This window comes from Mugil cephalus, chromosome 3 (genome assembly GCF_022458985.1).
Source record: "Mugil cephalus isolate CIBA_MC_2020 chromosome 3, CIBA_Mcephalus_1.1, whole genome shotgun sequence".
Lineage (NCBI taxonomy): Eukaryota > Metazoa > Chordata > Actinopteri > Mugiliformes > Mugilidae > Mugil > Mugil cephalus.
In genome coordinates this window covers 7458880-7484863 of record NC_061772.1, presented here as the reverse complement: position 1 = coordinate 7484863, position 25984 = coordinate 7458880, and the positions used below count along the sequence as shown (strand labels likewise).

General features: G+C 41.5%; 1 protein-coding gene across 3 annotated transcripts in view; it reads left to right on the top strand.

Annotated features, from left to right (window-relative positions):
- The window catches only part of zfhx3b (zinc finger homeobox 3b), a 316707-nt gene that overhangs the window by 123377 nt on the left and 167346 nt on the right, over positions 1-25984 (top strand). For all 3 annotated transcript variants that reach the window (XM_047580259.1, XM_047580258.1, XM_047580260.1), the window contains one exon: positions 12143-12175. The gene's annotated coding sequence lies outside the window, so the exon portion shown is untranslated. The remainder of the gene's footprint in view (positions 1-12142; positions 12176-25984) is intronic.

The following is a 25984-nucleotide window of genomic DNA, read 5'->3' as shown; positions in this document are numbered from 1 at the left end:
TATGTATGGTCATCCTACATCTTATTACAGCTTATTACTGCAGTCATGTGCATAATCACTTTATGCTTTTGTCACGTATGAGTAACTTTTGCACCCTCATCTGTAAGCCTGAGCAAAGAGTGTGCTCTTTCAGCCACATTGTTTTATCTAGTGTGTCACCCATGTTTACAGGAGAAAATTTAATTCTTTGTTCAGAATGCCCTCTCAAGGATAAAACTAAGAGCATTGGCAGTTTACCGAAAAGGAGTAATTGTTATTTGGTCCCCACAAACAAAATAGTAATCTTTTCTACAGGATTTTATCCTAACTTGTTCTTGACCTTATGCATTATTGCATATAGTGGAATTAATTTAATTTCCTTTATTTTGCCCGTGCACGGTGACAAAGTGCGAAAACAGAGTGTCCAGGGTGGTTTGGTTGTGTTGTTTAGTTTCACAAACTGAGCTTCTGAATTTTCCCCAGGCAGAATTTCTCATGGTGATGTGCGGGGTGCAGAAAAGACCCGAGCAATGATATGTGTTTCATGGTGTGCCGTGTGCAAGAGTGATGATGGTGGGGTTTGGTGCTATGTTGATTCCATCTTGGCCATTCTGCAATAATTCAGGAGAGGAGAAGGAGGAGGAGGGGGAGGAGGAGAAGGAGGAGGAGGAGGGGCAGGGAGGTTGGGAGGCACCATTTTACTCCTCCAATCCTTCTCCGCCACCACTGGAATATAATCCGCTGTCTCCTGACCTTCAAATCATGCAGTGCTGCAGTCATTTCAATTGGCCCGGCCGCCATTAGCGTGAAATGTCCTCTAGCCACTCTGCTTCTGCACATGGAAGATTTCCTTTCTCCCAGCATGGCTTCCCTCTTCTACTTTGCTCCTTCCCTCCATCTCGTATTCTCTCCGCCATGCCCCCCGAAGCCTGGCTGCGATGGAGGGTGGGAACCTCTTGCACTAAGGAAATGAGCCACCACAGGAGATGCTGTTGGTCAAAAGACAGGATGAAAAACACTCAATCCATTAGACTGATATGTTTGCATTGCGCCGTGTTCCTTTGGAAAAAGAAATGTTTTAGCTCATATGTTCCACAATAGATATTTGTTTTACAGACTGTCATTTCCAAATGCCTAAGTGCGTGTATAACCTTTACAAATGTGAATGCCTTTTCAGGCAGGATGTTGCCAAGCAATACAATGCATTTTAAATACTATAATTTTATATTTTGACCATATATTTTGCCAAATTGAAAATTTATTTACGTTAAATTGCAATAAATACAAGGGCAACAATAGTGAGACATACGCTGTATCCTACTCTAATTATTCTCTTCCAAGCTGTGGCATTTGATCGCAGAGACGGCGAATGCAGCTTTAAAGTGTTATGGACCGACAGTTTGTGGTTTGCGGGCTCATTCTGAGAGTAGATCTCTTGGCCAAGTGCATCCCATCTAGGGAGCAGCCTGTGCCCTCCTTATCATATCCAATAGAGGGAGGAAGATGTACAGGCTGGGGCATAGAAATCACATACCAAAGCTCAGCGTGTGATATGTTGCTAGTAGATAGATAGATCAATTATTGAAAGAGGACATATTTGATATGATCTGAATATTAAAAATATATCAGAGGGCACACAACATTCATGGCTGCCTTCAGATGTGTGCTGAGAGATGTGTGTCAAATCTCCAGAGAGATGCTTTATTCAGAAGGGTCAAGGGCTTGATAAGATGGAAGAAGGTTTTTTTTTTTTTTTTTTTGTATATTATGTTTGTTGTGCATTTGTAAGAAAGTACTATAAAAATGTCAGACGTACCTTTCAAAATTATGTTTATTATCAACAAGCCTCATAAATAATTTTTCCTCCATATTCATAACTACAGATGGATATCTCGTGACCTAGAATTCATCTCGTTTCACAAACAAAATGCATCGCAACATTTTCGTATTTCCAAAAATATTGTTTTCCTGGTTGGTACGATTTTGGCTCACCATGTCACCTCTTATTATGCTTCTGGGACAATGACTGCTATAATTGTGCCTCTGTATACATATTCCTAACTGTGCGTGAGCTTCGGGAAAACACTGACCCAGGTGCGGTGGGTGAACTGATGAGATTTGGTTATGTACATAGCCATTGTGTCCTTCCTCATTGGAAACCTTCCCCGGAGTCTCTTTCTCTACTGGTTGTTATTACGTACAGTGTATGTATTTATGATTAATGACCCCTTAGGGTACATCCACAATGCTGTGACCTCAAGGTAAAATTGAAATGCATGCATTGGATGTAGAGCATTTGTATATTATTGCCCAATATACTTAGCAGCCATTACATTTGTTGGTGCTGGTGAAAATAAAACAGAGGGCTATGAGGTTTCAAATCAACAAGGCCACTCTAAGAAATGGACTTATTGGAATTGCATTAAGTTGATTAGACTTAGAAATGAATACTATTTACAGTGGAGCAGTGTTAAACACTCTTGTTTCTTCCAGCTATAGGAGTGCATTGACTGTCGGTCAGCATCAATTAAATCTCCTGATCTGTATATCCTGAGAGGCCGGACTTGTTGTCTTCTAATAAAGCCAGCCTGTGGCAGCAGAATGTTTCATTTCCTCTTGGAGATTGCCCTCAGTAATGCACAGCGCTTATCATAGTCCTGGAAAAGATCTGCAACAACACAACATTCAGATCCTTGATACCCAGATCAACCTGAGGCCAGTGCTTTACAGCACTTCTAAGCAGCAGTTGGACCTTTTTAGTTGCGCTGAACCGTGACCACTCAAAAACCTTTTGCTTTTTAAATTGTGTTTAAATGTTACTCTACAATCAACACTGTTAACTTTACCAATCATTTTTACTGAACTGACTATTTTTTTTTATTATTATTATTATTATTTGGAAGATCAGATTTTTTTTGTTTTAGGAAGGTTGAGGGACACGTGGTACTTTGGGAATATTATGTGGTCGTATGTGTCTGTTTGTGTAGATGAAAATGAAAAATGGGGTCTGGGAAGGACAGGGTTGTGAGGGGGCCAAGCTGTCCCTGGCCATTCATTCTCTCTGGCCCCCCTGTCTAATTAATGGGCCACGTTCATACACGTTATTGCACCAGAGGGTCTGTCACTCATTAATCATGTGACCTTCTGTGGCACAGTTAATGACCTTGGAGGAGTAGATCAGCTGGAGATGGCTGAAGCTGTGGAATTAAATTGTTTCTGGAAGTGGTCATGGTCACATCAGGCGCTTTAACAGCCTCTCGGCTCGGGCCCTCTCCTGTTACACCTCAGTCTGCGTTTCGCCCATAGGTCCTTGCAGACACTGCCACAGGGACGGGCAGGGGAATTTCAGACACTAAGGCTCAGGATTAGAGTAGTCAGGGGATGGAACCAATGCTGAAGTCAAATCACTCAGTTATAACTTTTATTGGCTGATTTCCTGCATGACCACTGCCCGTCACTCTGCAAATCATTCATAAAAGAGCTAACTTGCAGCAGCTTATGTAAAAACTTCTCTCATCTAAGTTCTGGGTTGTGGCTCAAAACTCTTTTTTCATGCTTTAATGAAAACTAAATTTTATATAAAAAATATATATATTTTGCACATAGTTTCAGTAGTTAACTTGTGATGTAATGGTGTCGCTTTTGTAAAAGAAAGTTAGAAGAGTGCAAACGGTGTGTCTCTACCAGGAGCCTGGTGGTATAAATTAGAAAATGAATTTCTGTGTTGTTTATGAACTATGTCACATGATGTAGTATCACATTAGTTAGGCAAAAATGCCACGCCAGATGGAATAGAAAATAATGCAGTCAGCATGGATGGATGTTTGAAGTTTCTAGAAGACAGGCAGTGCTGTTTGATACAGTTCAAGAAAAAGCCGTGTTTTAATTGAGACTTGAAGATGCAACTCAGGTGGCTTGCTTAATTTCCTCTGGCAGGAAAGGAGTCTTTGTGAAGAAAGCACTGGCATCCCTAGTATCTGGATATTGGAGCCGCCAGGACAGGAATAATATCTTTTCTTTTCTCTAATCCTAGCTGCAGCGTTCTTTGTAGACTGCAGTCCAAATCACAGATATGGTGTAAGTAAATACGAAGTGAATTGAAGAAGTCAATGTTAAAAGAGTTTAAATTAGAGTTTAAATTACATGCTGCAATTAGAACCTATACTGTTCATTTGATGTTAAATTTAAAGACATGTAGTTCAGAGAATGATGAGTTTAATTATGCAACTTTTTGCGTCCTGCTTGTTGTTGGAGATGACTAGAGGAAGCTGGCATATGTGTGAATATTAACGTTGTCTTTGGGAATTGTATATCCTATTGGAGTAATTAAAGGGGAAAGATAAGTAGACTAAAGATGGTGCCCTGGGGTACTCCACAGTTCATATGTGCCCATGGTGACTTAACACAAAGAGAGAGACTAGTTAACAAGAAATATGTACCGATTGTTTATACTGTTGCTTTACACTGAATTATAGGTCCTGTGCACCTCATTTTCTGCATCACTACAGTGTGAATTATAATATGATGTTTTTTTATGTGTGGTAATATTAAACCTGCAGCTAGTTTCATTTTGACTCACTTTTTAGGTTCTTCTGCAAAGCGTACCAATATAAATACAACAATGTATTTAAAAGAATAATCACTGTGAACATCAGGAGAAATTTAAAGTTGTTCTTCCTGAAGGAGGGGCATGTTAGGGAACTGGTGATTGTCATTCTACCTCAGGGCTGACACAAGAACATGCAATTATTTTCAATATTTGCCACATTTATAATTAACCATTTTTGAGAAAAGTAATAACTCCACCATGTGTCCAAAGTTTAAACGATGATCTCGTTATGGCTGCCACCTCCTGTTCAGAATCGCAGCATTAAAATGTTGGCTTTCTTCTCAGTGACATTGAAATGGAGGGATTTTGTTTATCCCTGTCTTTGTTTATTTAACATTTTGCTCAGCGGGGGAGTTTCAGATAGATTGTTTTCAAGACAGTCCCTGCAGACAGCGAGCAAACACTCTACAGCTTCATCAAACAGAACAATCTTCAACTTTCCCCTTCTGCAGTGTGCAGGGAAATGTGACTGAGAGGAACATCATAATGGAATATGATTGAAAATGATCGTCATAATTTTTGTGTCTGAGCCTGTGACAATGTGCTAGCTAGTTTTTAGAGAATTTATTTCGAGCCATGTGTAAGTGTACCCTAACACGGGGAAGAAAAAAAAAAGAAACAAAACAAAAAAAAAACACACGCACTGGTAGATGAAAACATTTTCATGTGGAAAACATTTGCAAGTTGTTATTAATGGATTGACGCATGTGAGATGGATTGTAGATGTGGATGGATTGTTTTATTTCCTTACTAAGAAAGCATCAACAGGCATTCGGGCACATGGAATTCGAGACATAGGGACAGACCTGAAACGAATCTTTGTCACCGGAAAGTGAATTTACCGCTGTATGAAATGTTTTCCGAATCGAGTTCATATCACATTTGTGACTCTTCTTCGAGTAAATGAGGGACAGAGGAGCAGCTTTTTCCCCCATTTTAGAATATATTTTGATAGGGGAAAAAAGTGTCAGTGTCGGCATACATATTCTTAAAGCTGGGAAGGGGCAGTCTTGAACCTTTGCAACGGTACTCATTAAAACACGTAAAATCAAAAGCACACACTAGCACATATAGAGACCGTGCCATTATCCCGTCTCCCTCTGTTACCACCCTCTGTCTTTCTCGTCTTCCCTCTACCTTTCCTTCCACCATCTTTCTCCTTGTTGGAAGTGCAGGCTTGATTAATATTTTGCACTGTTCCGTAACCATGGCAATAAGGTCACTGCATATGATACTTAATTGAATCTTCCCGGTGCTTTTGTGTGCGCCTCCAGTGTCCGGACAATAAAAATCTTCCACTGATGACTCTGAGCCCCTTCCTTTACTCCACTCCCCTCCGTCTTTCTTTTCATTTTGTGCCCCATGAATTTATTCATTTGTTTTCTCTGCTACCTCTTTCTTGTACTCCCTTTCTTTCCTGGCCTCTCTTTGACCTAGTCTTCCTTGGCCTGTCACAGCGTTTTATCCTTTTTTTTATTTCCTCAAACACTGTTCTTGCGCTCACCTTGTCCTTCAGGAGGGTAGTGTCATTGTTTTATTGTGAACCCAAATTCAGCCTTTTTGCTGTTGTTTTTTTTCCTCTTTTGTTTACACCCATATGCAGGAACAGCACTTGATGACTTATTGTGTTTTAATGCCAGAGCGATGCAGAGTACCCAGTTCCTCTTTCCTTGGCCTTTTTGGCCCCGCTCTTGTCCTTATGTTTTTGTATTTTGCTTACTTATTTTCTCCACTTGGAGCATTTGCATACTCAAATCAGTCTCAGGCACAATCGTTAAATTGATTTCAAATGATACTGATGACTGAAGTGGAGGGGGGAAAAAAAAACTGGCAGCCGGTAAACCAATGGGACATGAAGTGAGCCACTGACACAGGGTGCTCTCTGAGCAGGTGTTCTGATTAATGCCTAACAAATTGGGGTCCTCTAAGATCTGGACATAAGTGGGAGACCCATTCCCTCTTCACACAACACGTGGACCAACACATAAACACATGCTGACTGAGTCTTTGTTCATGCAAGTATGGAGGCTAATCCATGACAAGAGGGGATACAGGTTCATGGGGAGAAAAAAAATGGAGTGGATAAAGAGTGGAGGGGTGAAGGGGAGGCGGTGTTTCATTTTGTTTTGGGAGCCGGGTTTTCAGCACACCATATATGCTTTATCGATGTTTGTTTGCCCTGAATCCGCTGCTATAAATTTAGATGTTTGCACTTATGTATTCAGCTTTGTGTACGGCTTTGTCCTGGACAAAAGGAATCAGCCGTTTGCACTGCAGGACACTGTGAATATTATGCCACTATTAACAATATGTACAAAAGGTCCACAATCAATTACATATTCAAAAAAAAAAACATTTGTAACTTGGCAGGTCACTCCTCTAAAAGGTCAATTTATTTTTAACGTTACGATGTAGAAAGGGGATTTGCTCTAATAAAAGTGTGACAGTGATCTGAAGGCAATCAGAGGAAAGATACAGTGTGGGACAGGACAAAAAAAATAAATAAATAAATAAAAAATGTACACATCAGATTTGACATATGCACCATAAAATAACCATTAGCAGTTACCTACAATCTGAAGTGACAGTCTATCAATATTGTCACTCTGAAAATGGGACAGGTTTGTTGCTGTCTTTAAATCACCAGAAACACCATATAACAGAAGAGCATGCAGGTATAGGAAATGCATTAAGGCTTGATGTTAATGGGTGTGGTGGGAGCAGGGGGACACCAGGGCCACAGGAATACATCGCTCACTTCTCTCTGGGTCACAGGCTTAAAACATCTGCCTGGTGACAGTATCTGCAATATTCAAACACTGCAGTTCGTATTATTTAGCTGCTGTTTTTTTTTTTTTTTTTTTTTAAATTTCATTTTTATTTCATTTTTTATTATAAATTTGTTTTATTGTATTACAAGTAAAATAAGGTTTAGTTGCTTCTAGTTCAGAATGTTCTATACAGAATTGTGATATATTATTCTAAAATAAAGTATATTGGTAATAAATATGGCAAATACTTTGTATACAATATAGGCTCAAATTTTTTTTTTTCCTTTTTTCATAAATACAGTTATGAATATTCTAACAGATATATCTCTGCCCAGCTGTGTAAAAAATTGTATCTATTTATTGTTGCATTTCCATTACCCCTAGAAACACACAAAACCTAAATATCTTAATAAAAAACAATGATAATGGAAATGCCTACATTTTGAAAAACCTCTCAAATATCACTGACACATTTTCACACTCTCATGAGGCGTTTTTTCAGACGCCTCAATATAACAAGTGGTCGCAAAAGTGCAATGGAAACACTGGAGATGACACGGGGTCATGTGACCAGTTCATTTGAAGTCCGTCCGGCGAAAATTTAAGAGGATCGCGGGATATCGCGAGACGAGACTTTACGAGAGTTCCGTCTCATTCACAAAACACCTTTCAATGGAAAAACACGCACAAAGCGTGCAAATTGTCCTTTATCGAAATTTCAGAAATACCGCTTTTATTTTGCATAGGCAGCTTATTAGAGCGTCCTCCACCGTTCACTTTAAAGTACACAATCTCCAATCTCAACTCAACCCAATATAATCCATTTAAGGGTGCACAAAGCAAACCGAGTCACCTTCAAAGACATGCAAACACACTCATTCAAACAAGCGCAAGCAACTGCCCACCCCCCCTCCCTCCCCGTTGGGGCATTTGTGTACAATCAAACTTCGTGTTGCATATGAATGGGCCTCTTAATGAATGAGACATGCACACAGTGTCTGCCAGCTTTGAAAGCGGAGAGCGGCGCACGCTTCCTTTCTGCTGCCATGTTTAATATGGAAGCACGTGGAGGCTATAGTATGCCCATCTGCTCCTCACACAAGCCCCTCAGCCGCCCCATTTCTACCATGTGCCGGTGTAACAGGCAAGCATTGTAGCAACAAGTGTCTGCACATTACCACGCTTGCCAGCTCCGCGCACTTGGCAGCGAGCCTGCTAAGCTGCCCGCCCCCTTATGAGAAAAAGACTTGATTGTGCCAGGGGAGAGAGCTTAGGGGGCAGACTGGGAAGAGGGACAAGGAGGGAGGGAGGAGGGGGGTGGGTGTTTGATTTACATACTCCACCTTATGTGACACTCATCTGATTTTAAACAGCTCCAAAGCAATTAAGGGTCATTAGTCCTTTTGTTTTCTTGTTGTGGCATAATGTAGTAGTAACAGCATCTGAGGCGCAGTGCCTCCTGTGGGGGATGCCTGTGGGAATGTCGGCACCGCACAGGGTCTTTCTCCCACCCTTCCTCCCCGTTCACGTCTGCTCCTCTGCCACTGACACAGCTTTCCTCTGTGTGTAAACAAACACTCAGCACCAGCCTGGCACTGCGAGGGAAGCCACTTTGGCAAAGGCCCAGCTCTGGAGTCTGCAGCTGGTTGTGTTGCGAGCTCAGGGGGCACAGGCTGCTTATCCTAATTGCCCTCATCATACCAGCAACTTCTTTCATATGATATAATTTGGGAATTTGCTACTTTCAGTTCAATTTGTTTCGGAGAAAGACGTGCATAGTAGGACAATGTACTTCCTCCATCTGATATTGAACTCGTATTTTGGTACCGTGAACATTGTAGCTATCTCCTATAAGCGCTTGTCCTCCACGGAGTCACGGGGAGTGGCTGGGTAATATTAATTAATATTTAAAGGAAAGTAATTATGCAATTAAACAAAAAACTCTTTTGTATTATGCCGACACGACACGGCCCTGACCAGTGAGTGAATGAAAAATAATTCAAAGTGCGTTCCTTAATATAACAGCGTTCTAAAGAGTAGATGTGATGAAGCCAGTATTTTAAATAAGACATAATGCAGAGAATAACATTTCCTCAAGGTCAATCGTACAACTGTAATGAAGGCTCGGATGTATTCTTCAGTATGTTTATGTGTGCGCTTTCCATTGCTCACCTGGCACGCAGCGCTGTGTTAAGCACCCCTGCTACTGTGTAAAGGCATCAAAGGGAGCAAAAAAGACAGGTATGGCATGGAATGTGAATGCTCACATGTCCGTTTGTGCGCCTGTAAGACCCTCCTCAGTTGGTATAGAAAAACACTTACTGCTAATGTAAATAGCAAGGCAGCATAAATCAGGAGACACGCGCAGCCCGGGAGAATATCGTGTAATAGTTATTGCGAAATGAAGTGGCATTGGGATCAATATCCCACTATATCTCACTCTGGCGTAATGGCGCAGAGGGAAGCTGGAGGCCAAGGGAGCCTGGTCCCTCCACCCCACCGTGGGCCTATAAATCTGCCTGACCTGCAGCCCGCTTATTAAAGTACACACACAATCGGCAGCAGCTATCCAAAAATACAAGCTTACTTACTGACCTGGAGTCAGGGGAATGGATGCCTTTACCTTGTCTAAGGGCAGGGGTTAAAGGCTGATTGGCATCGTCACACTATACTGTACCGAGAAACAGGGAAGTCCAGCATTAATAATATAATTTAAAATAAAAGCTTTAATGTCATCACCGCGGGGGATACTGTAGATTTGTTTCCGACTGTCGCCGCAAATCCTGTGTGCTGTGTGCAGGTTTTTATGTTCAGTTTGTTATTATTATTATTATTATTATTATTATTGGTCAAATAATTTGTCTGTTTGTCTTTTATTCAGTGCATCTGAAGGCAAAACTTTTTCTGCTGCCGGAGTGCAGTGAGCAATTATGCTCTCTTAGCTGTGGCTTATTCACCAAAATGAAACTATTTATTGTTCGCCGGGGATGTGCAGTACTGTCAGCAATTATTTCATAATAAATGAAGAGGGGGAAGGAAATCATTGTCAAGATAGAGACTTCCCCTCTTGAACATTACGTTTTCAACTTCAAAGTTTATGACCCCACAGCAGCATCCAGTGGGGTTTGCTTTTGGCAATGCCCGCTGTTTAGTTTAGTATTGTTTGACATTTGTTACAAGTGCAGGTGTGCCGGTCTCTCAATCAAAGTTACTCTTATTACTCTTAAGACTTAAGACTTACAGTGGTAATTGAGAAAAGTATCTCACTAGAGCCTTTGCAGTTCCTGGGTGGCACGTTGGTAGTGTTGCCAGAGAGCAACCATTGAGTGTGTTGAAAGCATCTTAAGTCAGCTATGGTGTGTTTAAAGCTTTTTTTTTATGTGCTTTCTCCTTACCCATATCCATATTTAAGCTTTGTCAGAGAAGCTAGCAAGTCGTAGCTCTTCCATCCACATTCCACATCCAGATGAATCGACAAAGAAGTAGATGCTACGTTGATACTGGCTACATCTCCTCCATCTGCTCACATGTCCGTTTGTGCGCCTGTAAGACCCTCCTCAGTTTTCGTTCTGACAACTAGTCGTTGTTACTTTGGAGCTGTGGCCCCGGCCATCATTCTGCTCCTTGATGGACCTCACCACCAGTGTTCTGAAACTGGATTTCTGGTGCTTCCTCAAGGATGAAGCAGGGCTCTTTACAGCCAATTTGCGCTTTATATCAGCCAGACACCGTTTGCTTTTGATTGTTTTTGTCCTTTTAACCCTCAAATTCAGAACAATGTATATACCTCAGATACATAAAGGATGTCCTCTCTACCGAGCTACACACGTGCACTGACGTGTCCGCAGGATTAAATACCTTTCTTTAGTGTGCGTCTGCCTGCAAAAGAGTCGGAGAGAAACATTCCAAAGGCACTCACAATAACACATTTCTTTAACTTGCTGAAACAAAAATGGGATCTTTAACAAGTTACTTTGCTGCAAGTTATCACAAACACATGCCCACAATTATATATAACACAAACAGAACAAGAAAAAACACCTGCGCATATTACAAATGAAATTTGAGTAGTAGCACAAGATGAAAAGCTCTTTATAAAGCCGTATGTGAGTGGACGGCATTTTGCAGCATCTAATAGTGTGCAGCATAAAACGCAGCAGCTTGGTGAGATGTCTTAGGGATTATTTTCTCTGCTTTGGTAAAGATGTTTGGGGAGACTAATTATTTGAAAAGAGAACTGAAATTTTGGAATAATAATGAACAATGCGCTGGAGTGTGTTAGCGTGTGTTTTCTCTCGTTTGGAGTATAACAGTATTTTGACATGAGAATTCAATGGATGTTTAAAAGGGGAGTAGTTTTTGATTTGCATCTATCTTTTTTTGTTGCTTTCTCTTTTAGGTGGCTTTTATGTGTTTTATGCATAATGTGTCTGTGGAGTGTCCTTTCCTTGCCCTCAGGTTGTGATATAACTTCATAACAAACAGTACAGAGCCTGAAGGAAAAAAAAAATGAGTGCAAAATAACAATATAATGATAATGGCTGTCCAAGGTTTTCAGATTATACAGGTTTTATCCATTCATATATAAAATCTTGTTGCCAGCTAGTAAAGCCTGAGGGCAGATATTATTGGTCACTAAGAAGGATGTTGGCAAAAGGTTATGAATAACAAATGTAATAAAGTAACGGGAACAGTGAGACCTATGGTTCTTTAGAGATAATTGCTCGATGGATATACAATTGAAGAGTGCAGACAATGATGCACTTCTCTTTTTGCTTTGCAGGAGAAAAGCAGAGAAAAGCTTCCTTCACAGTTGGTAAGTGTTTCCAAATGTTTTTAAATTTTTTTTTCATTGTGGTTTCACTACTTCTATGAGGCTCGGGGGCTAATACTTTCATTAAGGAAAGTTTTCAGTTTTTAGATTTAATCTCAAATAAACTCACTATTCACCAAGGAGCTATATCAGGTTAAGTGATGGAGTTTATATTTTGAGAGTGCATGTGTAGAATGTCTTTACAGGTGCATCTATTACATCTACATTGTTCCCAAAACAACTTATGATTGTCCAAAAATCCATATCACGGTTAATGTTTCTTTTTTGGAACACTTTGGGAAGTACCGCAAAATCACAACCTGAAATAGCTCCTAACTTAAAATTGTTTGAAAATTAAAAACTAGGTAGTTATGTCCTTCTAAATACAGTGTTTGCTCTAACTGTGAATGGCGTGTGCTGATACCCATGATGCAATACAATGCAATACATCTGCACAACTGCTGGGCAGAAAAGCAGTGATGGTCTAAGTTAACAAGGTCTACATTACCTTGTTCTCATAGTTTGCAAATCAACATCTGGATGATGTTTTTTGCTTTGGTTATGCACGTGCAAGGTGGAAACATAAAATGAATACAAGGGGTAGTGTGGGGATGTAAATGACATTAACTTAGTAATTGCACATCTATGATGTGATAAAAATGCTTGTAAAAAAAAAAAAGCAGTTGATAAGTGATATGTGCCATTTTTGAAGTCAGGTAAAAAAACAAACAAACAAATAAAGACTGTATGCCTACGCACAGCATAAAATTTTGGAAAAGTGAAAGGAATGGTGTTTTCTTCATGGGTCATCAGACTGATTAATTACTGTTGTTTAACAACGGCCCACAGAGACCAGTGTTTTACCAAAATAATATGATAACAAGGGAACAATAAGTCAGTTCTTTACACTGAATTCTACTGTGCGCCCTCTAATGGAATCCTCCAGTAGCACACTGTGTTTCACATTAGCAACTATGTAAACAGGGCAGCACAGTACATATATAGCATGTGTAAATATGACAAAATATAATATATATGACAAAAATCTTAATTATTATTGTTATTTTTTACATTTTAACGACCATTTATTATTTTTTACAATATTAATAACATTCTGTGTTTTCAGCAATAAGTGTTTAAACAGTCAAATCATTCCTGGATATTAGAAAATCAAACAGTGATTTTTGCCAGTGAATTGTGCAAAGGTTAAAAACAAAAATACGAAGCTTTGCAGCATTGCCCACACAAATCTCACATACATATTCAGGCTTTTAAATTACTCATGTTAGAGCTGTGCTGATGTTGAGGCAAGCTGATAATTATATGACTTCAAGTTGTTCTTATGAGATAATTTATGGTGGTTCAACATAACTGACAGTTCAAGTATTTTTTCTAATTGCTCTAATCAACGCCAGTGAAATGGTACTTTATTTAGTTTGATTCAATAATCTACTCAAGTGTCATTTTTATAGCTTTGAAGAACACTTGTTCAGTATTATTGCATGTGCATGATCATTTGTTTGACTACACACACACACACACGCACGCACAGGTTCTTTATGGATATGCTCATGGTTGTGGACAGCTGTTATACAGTAACCTGATTGTCAGCGTTTTTTTCTGTTTGCATACAGTTGTTTAGTGAACTTGTTCTATCACAAACCATCTCACACAGTGAACACCCTTGTTTAACCCGTCACTGACCTGACCGTGAACATAGAAGGTTTAGTCGTTCAGAGAAATGTGAGGACGGTCTCGTCGTGTAGAGCGGTGGGGGCTCATTTTAAAGTGTGAGCCAGTGTTTGTGCCACAGGTGAATCTTTTAACAAGACCTGATGTGTGGAAATCACATGCAAATGTGCACCACCGTGTGACCTCTGCCCTCTGTGTGTGAGGATCTGTGACCAGTGTCTGACCCGTAATCCTCTCCTAAATGATTTGACAATAGAGAGATGTATTGATCTGGGCAGTAGTCTGGCAAAAGGGTCAAGGGCCTGACGCCCTCGTCGTCCTCGTGTCTGGAGGTAGAGTGGCCACTACTGAAGCTCCCTTCAGCCTTTCCACCACCTGAAGTTATGTTCTGCTTTGTGTGGATCAAGCTTCTGTTTCATTCCCTGGGACAGACAGGCTTCATACGTCTGCTCCCACGTCACTGGCTTCGCTGCGTTAATTAGGATCACAAAGAGGCTATGTGTAAAAGCTGAAAAAAAAAGTAACACGCTGTGGGTCATATGACAAGCTCAGGAAATAGTTTCTTTTTCTCTTTGAGACAGCACAAATTGCTTAAAGTAAAGCTTATGCTTGAGAGCTTTGGTTACCTACACCATTAAACACCCCCTTTCAACAAAATAACACATGTCTGCACACTCCCTTGCAGAGCCTCTAACTTTCCCCACTGTGCCTGGGCGGCTGCTCTCCTCTGGGCTCACCCAGGGAGGATTGGCCAGCTCCCACATCTGGCCAGACAGAAGAACAGAGAAAACACAAGGAAATTCTCCTGCTGACCACTAGTTCCCATCTTGCATAATGAAACCATCCCGCTCCCCATCTCTCTGTCTCGCTCTCTCTCTCTCTCTCTATTTTCCCCCTCTCTCTTGAATTCTTTTGGAGTGACCGCTGATAGAGCAACATCTGGAAGGAGCAGCAGTTTTCTTTCCCTGTGTTTTTTTGGGGAGATTTAGGCCCCCGATAATCCGTCTCCCTCCTCATTAAAGGAGTTGAATAAACACAGGCCTCTTCCAGTTGTTCCTATGAATTTCCTCACCAGGCGTCAGGAGACCCAAGCAGGGGCTACCGGATCAAAGCTGGCGGCAGCCCCATGTGTGCAGAGAGTGAGAGTGCGTTCCGGGGTTGGGCCCATTACCTTTCTCCCTGGGAACCTTGGAGACTCCTAGGTCACTGGCTGTCAGCTCTTTGGCCCAAGCTCAGGGAAGGGAAAGGAAAGGAAAGGAAAGGAAAGGAAAGGAAAGGAAAGGAAAGGAAAGGAAAGGAAAGGAAAGGAAAGGAAAGGAAAGGAAAGGAAAGATAAAAGATGGGAAGAGATGAGCAGGTGGACATGCATGTACATGGGAGAGCTGTAATATTTTAGAGGGTGTCGTTATCTCTACACACAACTATTTCACTTACTTTGCTGAGCTGTTTTAGGGCAAAGCCTTTTTTATTTTCCGTGTTACACAAATCTTCTGTGCTAAAAAGAAGACGGTGACAAACATTTGACAGTTAACCCGAGAGGCAGTGAAATAATGCTGCAAAACAAAATGCATTTAAGCACCTGTGTAAAACTCAAGTCGCAGGTGTTGCAACAGGACAGAACAGAGCGAACACATCGCGCACGTGTGTGTACGCGGCGCTCTAATGCACTGACCCTAGTGTGACATTAATTTTCTAATTCCCTGCACTTCCTGGCAATCAACTTAGAGGGGCAGTGGTTCACAGGAAAAGTTTGTAGTGGAGGCAATTAAAGACAGAAATCTAAGAAGTAGCAGCAGCAACAACAGCAGCGGCAGCAGCAGCAAAACCAGCGGGGGAAAAGGAGGATGTCTTGCACTGTAATTGTTACTCACTTACTCAGAAAGATGATAAAATTTATCAAATTGCATCCTCTACGCACTAAAGAAAAAAAAAATCACCAATATTAAATGGTCAATGTAATTAACTTGCTTGGCTACTAGCTGCATGATGCCGTAGTGTTTGTGTTTGTATATGTGCACCGTGTGTGTGTGTGTGTGTGTGTGTGTGCGTGCGTGTGTGTACAAATGGCCCCATGGTCGTCATCAGGCTCCCATCAGCCCCTCCATTAGTTACTGAGCTGTGGGTCCGTGCTGGAGTCTACCTGCCCTGAATACAGATTAGGATAGGAGCATACCGGCAGCAAGCACAATGAAGACAAACACACATGCAAGCACACACTCTCACAAAAAGACAGCATTAACATATTATCTACTTTGACATACAGTGACATATTTTGACACACACACTCATAATCAAAGTAATTGCATTTTACGCGCCTAAGTGACTGAGCTGTTGCATCATATGCATGGAATAATAGTAAAATCATTAAAACATTTCAGTGTATTTCCTCTGGCTGATAAAAGCGTACACGTCTGACTACTGTCTGGACACTGACACACCAACGCCTGTGGAGAGCACTTCATCTGGTGCAGGCAGATCATAGCTTACACATTCTGAAATAATGTCACACACCGCAGAGTACACACACTGGCAGCCCAGCACAAAGGCAAATATGGTCGCATACTTCTCCTTCTCCTTCTGGAGTCGCAGACTCACATGCTCGTGACAGGAAATCTGCAGGCAGTCATTACACCGAGCCAAGCAAACACACACACACACACACACACACACACACACACACAGCCGCCGCCGCTTACTCACAATGTTTTCGCATGTTCCTCTCCTATGGCCGGGGCACGCGGTGTACGTGTGTGCAAGATGCGCGAGCACCGACTGAAAATGGATAATTTCAAAACAATTAATTTTTGTTGTATTGGGTTGTTTTTTATTGGGTTTTGGTTAATATTTCAAAACTGCAAAGGAAGCGGCTACAAGCGTGACTTTGATCAAATATTAAAACAGAGAGGAGGGTTTTTCAAACATTCTCACCTGCGAGGTTGGGGAATTAGAAGAATGCGAGGCTGTAGAAATATCAGTAATGATGCTTATGCTTAAAGAGAAAAAAGATAAAGCAATTTTCCAGGTCGAGTTCAAGGCTGAAGACCGGGCCACTGCCTTGGGGTTCAAGCAGGAGCTGTAGGGCACGAGTGGTGGGGGAAGGGGTGAGGGTGGCTGTTGGCTTCTGTGTGTCTCTCTGGCAGTGCAATGGGACCCTTGGGAGACCTGGGTCAGGAGGCCTCCCTCCTGCCCCCCCGCATTACTGTGCCATTTAAAGCCACCCAGCATCTATTTCCTCCAATAAAAACTAATAACCTTTTCTGTCGGAAATCACGGCAGCTCTTGAGTGCTGGAGCAGAGGCCTGGCTGGATGGCCTGTAATTGCGGTCCAGTAGTCTCCCTTTAGTTTATTTTTTGCAGTGTTTTGGATTTGATTTTTTTTTTTTTTCCCCAGTCCTTTCGGTCCTCTGCGCTTTGCGGCTGATTGCCTGCGCAGCTCACCCCACACTCAGTAATCAGACAGGAGCTGGAGAGGGGGCAAAACAGCAACTCAAGGACCTTTTATAATTGGGAGGGATTTGGAGGGCAGTTGGACTTTACATTTGGTGTCAGAATAGGCTGTGATGGTGACTCTGCTGGATGAATTACAGAGGTGCCAAAGCTCCCACTGCAGTCAAGTAGTTCATTGTGAGGCTGCTATGAATAGTCTGCATGTATATCTGCTCTGTTACTGTCCATTGTTGTGGCGCATATTTGGAAACCAGCTAAAATAATCCAGCCGCCACACTTTTGAGATTTCCCCATTTTCACCAGGGCTACAATGTTACATGATACACTGGACAGTTGTATTGACTCTACATGGGAACTTGTGACGGTCTAGTCTGTCTTTTTAACTGCCAAACACATTTTCTCCAGACATAAAAAAATCTGCGTTTTTTTTTATTTGGGATGTTCTTTGGTTGATATTGTCAGCCACTTGGTGTAAATAGTGAGTCTGTAATAATGTGACTAAGTTATAGAATGAGTAGTCACAGCTAAGTGTTAGCTAGCTTTAAGACAACAATAGCACAGGGACGAATGCAGAGGCTTTGGGGCTTGGATCACAGTTTGTCGATGATGTGAGTAGTCAACTGTACAACTGTAGTTGTGGATATACTGATTCTTGACCCATCTTGAGATAATTATAGCATTTGTTAGCATCAGGTTTATCCAGATTAATAGATTTCAATTCACATTTACAGTACATACTCTCAAAGACAAATCCATTTTTGCCATTCCCTCTCTGTAGATCAATCTAAAACCATGCAGTAATTTGCATCATAAATTTCAATTTATCAGGATTTGGGAGCTAAACTCTGGAGTATAATAGATTGTCCAGCTTTTTAATTGCATGAGGAGAAGGTTGCGTTTGGACTCCTCGACACTAACTGATTACAACCTTAACAACCCATATGGTCACCTCTGTTACAGAGAGACACTGTACCTCAGGATGTAGAGGTCATACCCCAGCCTCGCTCACAACAAAAACAAACATATATCTGTTGTCCAGCAGAACAAACATCCTTATTTACACAATGGACAGCGCTGAATGGGCATGCCTTGTCCCCTTGTGATGATTTTAAATAGATATTGGTGTGTTTTCCCTTCTGAAGTGTGGCTCAGTATTGACAGGGACTTGTGCCACCTTTGAATAGGTTTTATATAATATTCACAGAAACCTAGAGACCTTTTCTGTGTTGAAAAAGCTAATGAAACAGCAGTGTGCAAAAATATATAAACAAGTGAAAAGCCATAATAGGCTTCATTGCATCAAAATGCCATTGAGGTATAATGTATGACTACTTAGGGCTAATTCCTGTAGTTATATGAACTTTCAACCCACTCTCCTAGACATTACGTTCCTATACCGCTAAATTGTTTTTCCAGCTAGTTTATCTGGAGCATAATCACCGGCTTGATTTTGTTCAAAGGCATTTTTTTAAGAATGAAGTGTTGCCTTTATGAATTGTTTTGAAGTCAGGCAAGAGGTGATTGAGGTTGATGTTGGGCGTAGGCTGTTCATGACTCTCACACCAGAGGCTGCATGGGGTTCCCGCATGTGGTTAGGCTTATTCAAAAACACCACCTAGCCTGAGATGATGAGAAGATCCTGCTTTTGATTAAATGTAAATGACTGAATTTTGTCTCAAGTCATTGTGGACTTTTTTCAGCCAGACCAGATGTCTTCTTTAGCCTGACGTAACCTGATTTAATTCTTGTCCATTTGGATTTAATTACAGGGCCTGTCCCAGCCAACACGACAGTGTAGTTGGATACATCAGTCAAAGCAACAAATGATTTGACGTAACGCTTCTAGATGAACGGCTTAATTGCTGTTAACTGTTCGTCCTTTTAAAATTATTTTGCTGTTGTTAAAAAATCTGAATTCAGCGACTCTAGGCCAAAATTCCCCCACTAAAATTTTGTGTGCCAGACAACTGTGAGCTGACTTCCAGGCTAATGAAAGTGCTGGGAAATAAAAAGTATATAAAAAAGGTTAACAATGCTATGGTCATTACAAGCCGAGTGTTTTGGCTCTGGAGATTGGATAGCTTTAACAACCGAACTTCAACTTTGCAAATTTGTCCTTTGGTGATATGCTCTAAAACACATTTGATTTGACAAAATATTGCATCACATTTCAATTCCTAGTAGTCATTGTTTGAGCTGTACTAACAAAGCTAAGACTAAATTAGAAAAAGGTGAAGAAAGAAAATAATGAAGCAGTTACCCTATGTTTGTGCACGTGTCAGGGTGTAAGTTAACTTCCGTTGTCACACTGTGGACATTGTGTACTTTATGGCTAACGACGAGTCACTGACAGAATAGGTCAGATGAAATAGATCTGTTGTAAGACATTTTGTCACTTGCGAGGCAGTGAACTTGACTAGAAACTTAGGGAAATTCAATCAGTGATGAAAACAGCATAATTACAGATCAATACCAATTATGGAGCCTTCATGCCTTACAAACGATGGCTCTGTGTCTATGCATTAGTGCTGCTTGTGACCTGTGTAAGCACAGTCATATCTATAAGTGTGCCTGTGCGTCATGTAAGTGTGTGCTTTATTTGTCCGAATGAGCAAAGAATAGGAGCGATTTAGCAGCGTTTTTTATTTTTCAGTAGTAAAAAAAGTAGCTCCTGTAGTATTAGATTGTTTAACTTCCATTGACAGGGCAGCGTTTAGTCTGCTTTGGCCTGGATTGGCTGTGGTTAGCTGCCCCACACAGTATTAATGAAGCTGTTGAGATGGTGACGCTACCACATGAAACGCTAAAGTGAGAGAATGAAGTGGTGAGAGATGTTCCCGAGTCTCAAAAGGCTGAAGTGATTTTGCCACCTTAGCTCAAATTAAACATCACAACCACCGAAAATACGAAGGGACGGGTGGAATTTACCCACAAATAACAAGGCGTCTGCACATGCAAATTACCCTACAACTAGAAGCTATTCACTTCTCAAATTGGTTTAAGTTTGCAGCGGTGTAATACGGCCTTGCTTGATTTTAGCTGGTCATCTAGTGCTTGTAATCACATACTGTATATTAGAGGCTTGTGCTTAAGTGTTTGAGCATGACTCTTGCAGTGAAAATATCCTTTGTGTCTGACTGGAGGCCAGACGCTTCACTTTGTGAGTCGGAGGCAGCGTGTGTCTGTTTGTGTGCACGCTCCAAGGTGTGTGCTCTGTCTAACTACCTTGCAAAAATAAATTACGTTCTAAAAATGCAGGCATGTTTGTTAAATGCGATTCTGCTTCTAACTCCAGTACATGATTTACATGTCATCACTTAAGATTGGAAACTGGCTTAAGTATGTTCTACAGAAAATGTGTTCAGCTTTGTTTTCTTACAGATGAGTTTGCAGTATTTCAAAGTAAACCCTATGGTTGCAGTTTATCTAGACAAAAAGCCTTTGTTTTTGTGTTTGCATTAAAGAATAAAATCTTAACATAAAACACAACTTACACAACAAAGACTAAACTATAAAAGTCAATGTGATGCAACCAGGCCGGGAGCTTTCATGCCTGATAAATTAACCTTTTCCGTTTGCCTTTTTTTTTTTCTGCCTTCTTTTCTTTGTGTTCCTGTTTTTGTGTTTCAGGCTGTTACTGTATGTTTGTGTGCACACATCCTTAATTGCATTAAGAGGATGACGCACTTTCTTACTCTGTTTAAGCTCACTTTAATTGCCTCTGAATGGTGCACTAGGGAAGCGGGGACTGACGGTACAATGTGGACATGCAATTAGCTATCTTTCATAAGATGCTCCGGGGAAAAAAAAGAGAGCGCTCCAATTCATAAAAGAATTTCACACACAAGCCAACAAATGCTATTTTGTGTTACTGCTGCGGTGGCATCTTGATGGAATGGCATTTCATTCATTAAAGAATCAGACTTTTCAGAGACAGCAAGACAGAGAGATCCATTCAAAGAGGAAGAAGAGGGATAAAAAACTGATAAAAGGGAAAAGAAATGTGCAGTGGTAGCAGGAGACATGGAGATATAGGTGAGGTGCAAATAAAAAATGAGGAGGGAGAGAAAGAAAGAGTTGGGGAGAGACGGGAGGAAGGGTGAGGAAAGAGTGATTGGGGTAGATTGCACTAGAGACACAGTGAGATATGCGTGCCCTGGTGAATTTTCACTTCAGTTTGGAAAGAATGCACCCCTGATGGCACAATGACAGAATGGCTCCAGAATCCGCCAGGCCTGAGGTGTAGTTTCAAATTACAGACACATTTTACATATATTCCATCTAGTCTGACATACCAGGTGGAATGAGAAGGAGGTGTCAAATGTTTTTTTTTTTTTTTTTTTTTTTTAAAGCTGGTGGGTGGTAAAACATACAGATGATTTTACCTTCCACCTGCCAAAAAATATCATTGTTTTAAATGGAAATGCATTATTGATATATGACAGACTGTAAAATAAAATGAAATACAGTAAAATTAAATAAAGCATCCCAGTTTTCTTCCGTAAGAAATTCACCCCTTTGTCTTTTTCCAACATAAACTTCACATTGCTTCATTGCTTCCCCGGTCATTAGTATCGAGCTGCCTGCAGTCCATGAAACTGATATTTATTACACATTTTACATTACTTGTTTTATTTTGGAGGTATGTCTGATGGAGACTGACAATAATATGGTAAATGGCTCTTAAAACATGATATTACATTTACAGTCCTTTCTCTAAGTTGAGACGGGCTGCAGATGCATTTTTCATGTGTATAAATTTATAAGTGCAAGGCATTAAGTAAATTAGGTCATGCATTAGGTTAATGGCATTGTTGCGACACATATGAGAAGCTTTTAATACCATACAATGCAATAGGTAGCACAGATAGCGCTGCTATCTCCTCCTGCTGCCCCTCCTATTCCTTCTCCCTCTGCTTGTACTCATTTTTCTATGGTTTTCCCCCCATTTTTCATTTTTCTATGCCCCCCCTCACCCCACCACTACCCCACCCCTTATACCCCTTCCCCCATCTTGGACAATCTCTCCCTGTCTCTTGCTGTCTCTCCTGTTCTTCCTCTCTCTCTCATCCCAACTCCATTCTCCCTATCCCTCCCTCCACTCTTCTTCATTTAATAGTGGACCTCAGAGTGGTTGCCATGTCGACCAGCCGGCATATTACTATGGCAACCAGTCTGAGCGAGACGAGGCTGCTGATTAGGGAGAGATGTCTAGTGTAGCCTGGCCAGCGGAGGGTGGGGAAGAAAAGGGGGGAAATGTTGTTGGGGTGCTAGAGGGGGGTTGTATATTATAGGTCTGAACATTGTGTGTGTGTGTGTGCGTGTGTTGTGCATGTGTGCATCTCAAAAAAAAAAAAAAAAGATTTTATTGAGGCTGGTCAGCTCTCTAGTAGTGAGCCAAAAGACATTTTACCTCAGATTTCAGATCAAACTGCTACCTGCAGCCGTGCACTGCTTCACTCTCTATTCCTTCATTTACGGTAAACAACAATCAAGGAATTAATCACTCACTTTTCCATATTTTGCAGGCCACATTTCTTTCCTCACCTTAAAATAAATGAAATTTCCATGTTCATGTACAGAAACTTAATGTTTCCTTCGAGGCCCTCGGTGCTGGGCTACTTTGTTTTGGTAACATATGGGCAAAACTGAAGCAGGCTAGAAATTATGATCTTATTGTATTTGGGCGGAATTGTATCAAGTGTTATGACATGTGAGGGACGGAGCAAGCAGAGCTTTTAAAACGCCGGCACCCTCCTCCAAGAACACTAATGAACGCTGTAGAGGATGCCTCAGACCTCCCAGATCCATCAGAGAAACTAATTACAAGATCCAATTAAAGAGAGAGAGGGAGAAGAAGGGGAAGAAGGGGAAGAGAGAAAGCGAGAGAGAGAAGATGGGGGGTCTCTCTTTGCCATTGACCCAGCCAGGCCGTCAGCTCATTCAAGACAGTAATTATAGCTTATTTATTATTCATCCTTGAGCTAAATAAGAGCGTGACATTTCAATAACAATAATAAGGGCAGAAAAAAAGGCAGCACAAACTACAGACTTACTAATTGCAGAGCTTAGAGATTAAACGACTGGAAAAAATGTTGTTATTTACTTATTCATAACATCTAGACCAGTCATAAGAGCATAGCGATGCACTTTGCTGAAAATGAGTCTAAGGGGCTCTCTCATGAGATCTCCCTGCTGGACATAATCCTCGACAAACCCAGGATGCCATGCTTCCCTTAACAAGTGTTTTTTTTTTGGGTTCTGTATCACAGGGCAGGCACTTAATGACTTACTGTTCTCACCGCGGCCATGTCTCATTAGAATGAGCTTACAATTTTAGCCGATTTGAAAAATTCTCAAGTAGTTTACATGGGGAATAAATTACAAAACATCCTGAATATATTCTTAATGTTTATTATTAGTTCATGGAGCTTCCATAATTCCTAAAAACCTCGCTCATCCCATGCACCAGTCTTCCCTTAGCTGAACTTTGAGGCACCTCATTAAGACTGCCAGCTCTTGGCCTCATAGGCCATGGCAGAGGTGAGGAATATCACATAATCATGAAGTGGAGATGGCATTACACTCATCACAAATTATAGATGAGTTTTACTGTGTGGCGGCCTGGCAGACTGGTGCTTAACTTAAGTGACTGTTACAGGGCGTCTGCAGGAACTGTTTCACCTCTCTTATGAAACTCTTCCCGTCCCTTCCGAGCAACATTTATCGAGGCTGGCCTATCTAACATCAGGAATTTGTGTATTATAGTGCACTTAACTTGAAATACTTTCCTCTTTCCTTCCTGGAACCTGCACGTTTTTCTGCTTTACCTTGCAACGGCTCAGACAGATCAGAAGACGGAAACGGAGTGCTGCACTGATACTGAGGCTTACAAGACGAGGCGCTGCTATCTGCTCATTAAACATGGACATTTGTAAAAGAAGAATGGCCAGACTCAAGCTGGTAAAACTCCATAAACATCCTCTTGTCAGATGTAATTGATTGGCTGATGCACACCTATATATCTGCCTCTGAATACAAACAGAGACGACTTTGTTGTCTTCTGTCATTTACCTGTCAGGTACTAAGAATAACCATTTTTTGATCATGACGTTCTGATGTTAAGACTCATGGCTCGTCCATTATAAAATAGGAAAAAATGAAGACAAACAGCAATTTGTGATTTCCCTTTGATTTTATCTATTTGCATTTATATGTTCCTCCAAGCCACTATAGGAGTCCTCCAACACTAACGGAGTCATTTATAACACTACAATGCAAAGCAAGCCTCCAGTTCAGTGTTCAGTCCCTTGCTTCCTTTTCCTTGTAATGCCTTTGTCCTTGAATCTCAAAGGAGGCTTGGTAATATACATCTGTTAGGTGAATCAAGCAACCGCACACATAGTCTAAGTGAATAGTCAATATTTAGAGATGTGGTAAAGGCATGGCAAGAGACAATTTTTATTGTGTTAATTGGTGTTTTCATCGCGCAACGCTTCATCTCGTGAGTGCGCAGCCATGCCGTGGTTCCTTATATTTTCACACAAGTGTTGTTGCACACGTGCTTAGGCAAAAGCGCAGACAGGCAGGAACCTTGACCTTGCAGAATTGAAAGGAGGGAATAGCCGCCCAGTGACCTGTGGAGAATGGGGGTTTTCATGCAGAGGGATGGAAAGCTTCTTCTCCCTCACTTCCTGATTTTCCTCCGCTCCCTCTTCCAGTAGCAGCTGTGCGACTTCTTGCGCCGTCCCCGTTCCTGAGTAGAGCGGGAGGGGGAGTTCATACCGCTCACTCATCAGCTGATGCGAGACGTGTCCTCAGACGGAGCCATTGATTTTATTGATTGATTCATTTGCGGCTGTCCCATACAGTTGCCTGCGTGTAGTTTTTGTCACATGGGCCGAGCTTACGCAGAGTTATGGAATGTGATCGGAGTCGGGGGGGTCACTGCTGTGGCACAAGCAAGGGAGCCGGATCTTAGATTTTTTCCGTTCCCTCTTTAAAGCGAGCCCTTTCACCTGCTTCTCATGCAAACGATGTGGACACTGTCCACACGATTGCACATACGGGCAATATTTACATGTTCACCACAGGTACCCGGACAAACACATTGCCCTATTGCTCTCTCAGCACACTCACAGAAACACATGCACACTGACCAGATCGCACCCCCTCGGGGCTGCGGGGCAGTGCTTGAGCGATGACTCCCCAGGGGCCTGATATTTTATAGTTTGTGTCCATCAGTGCTGTAGCTCGGGGCGCAAGGGTTGACAGTAAGTGCTCTCAACACCGGTGACACTGATTCATCTGGGCCTTGACACAGATGAGAGAGAAGTGGGAGGAGGGACTATCAGAAGAGAAGAACAACACACCTATAGACTATAGGTTACGTTTACAGTTCTTACGTTTAAATGGGCGCAGCGCTTCTATTGTATTCCTGACAATACTTCAGTGCATTACTATGTTAAAGGAGCACAATCTGCTTCCTCCTTTGTGGTTGCCGATTCAAGGTTGTTCACCATAACACACGTGGCTGTACTATGATATGGTGGTGGACTAATATGGGCAAGCTTAGAGAGACTGGCTTGAGGAAGGGACTCCAATCTAACATTGCATTTCAATTTCTCATTCCCCCCTCATGGCTGTGCTGTGCACTGCTGCACCTCTTCTACA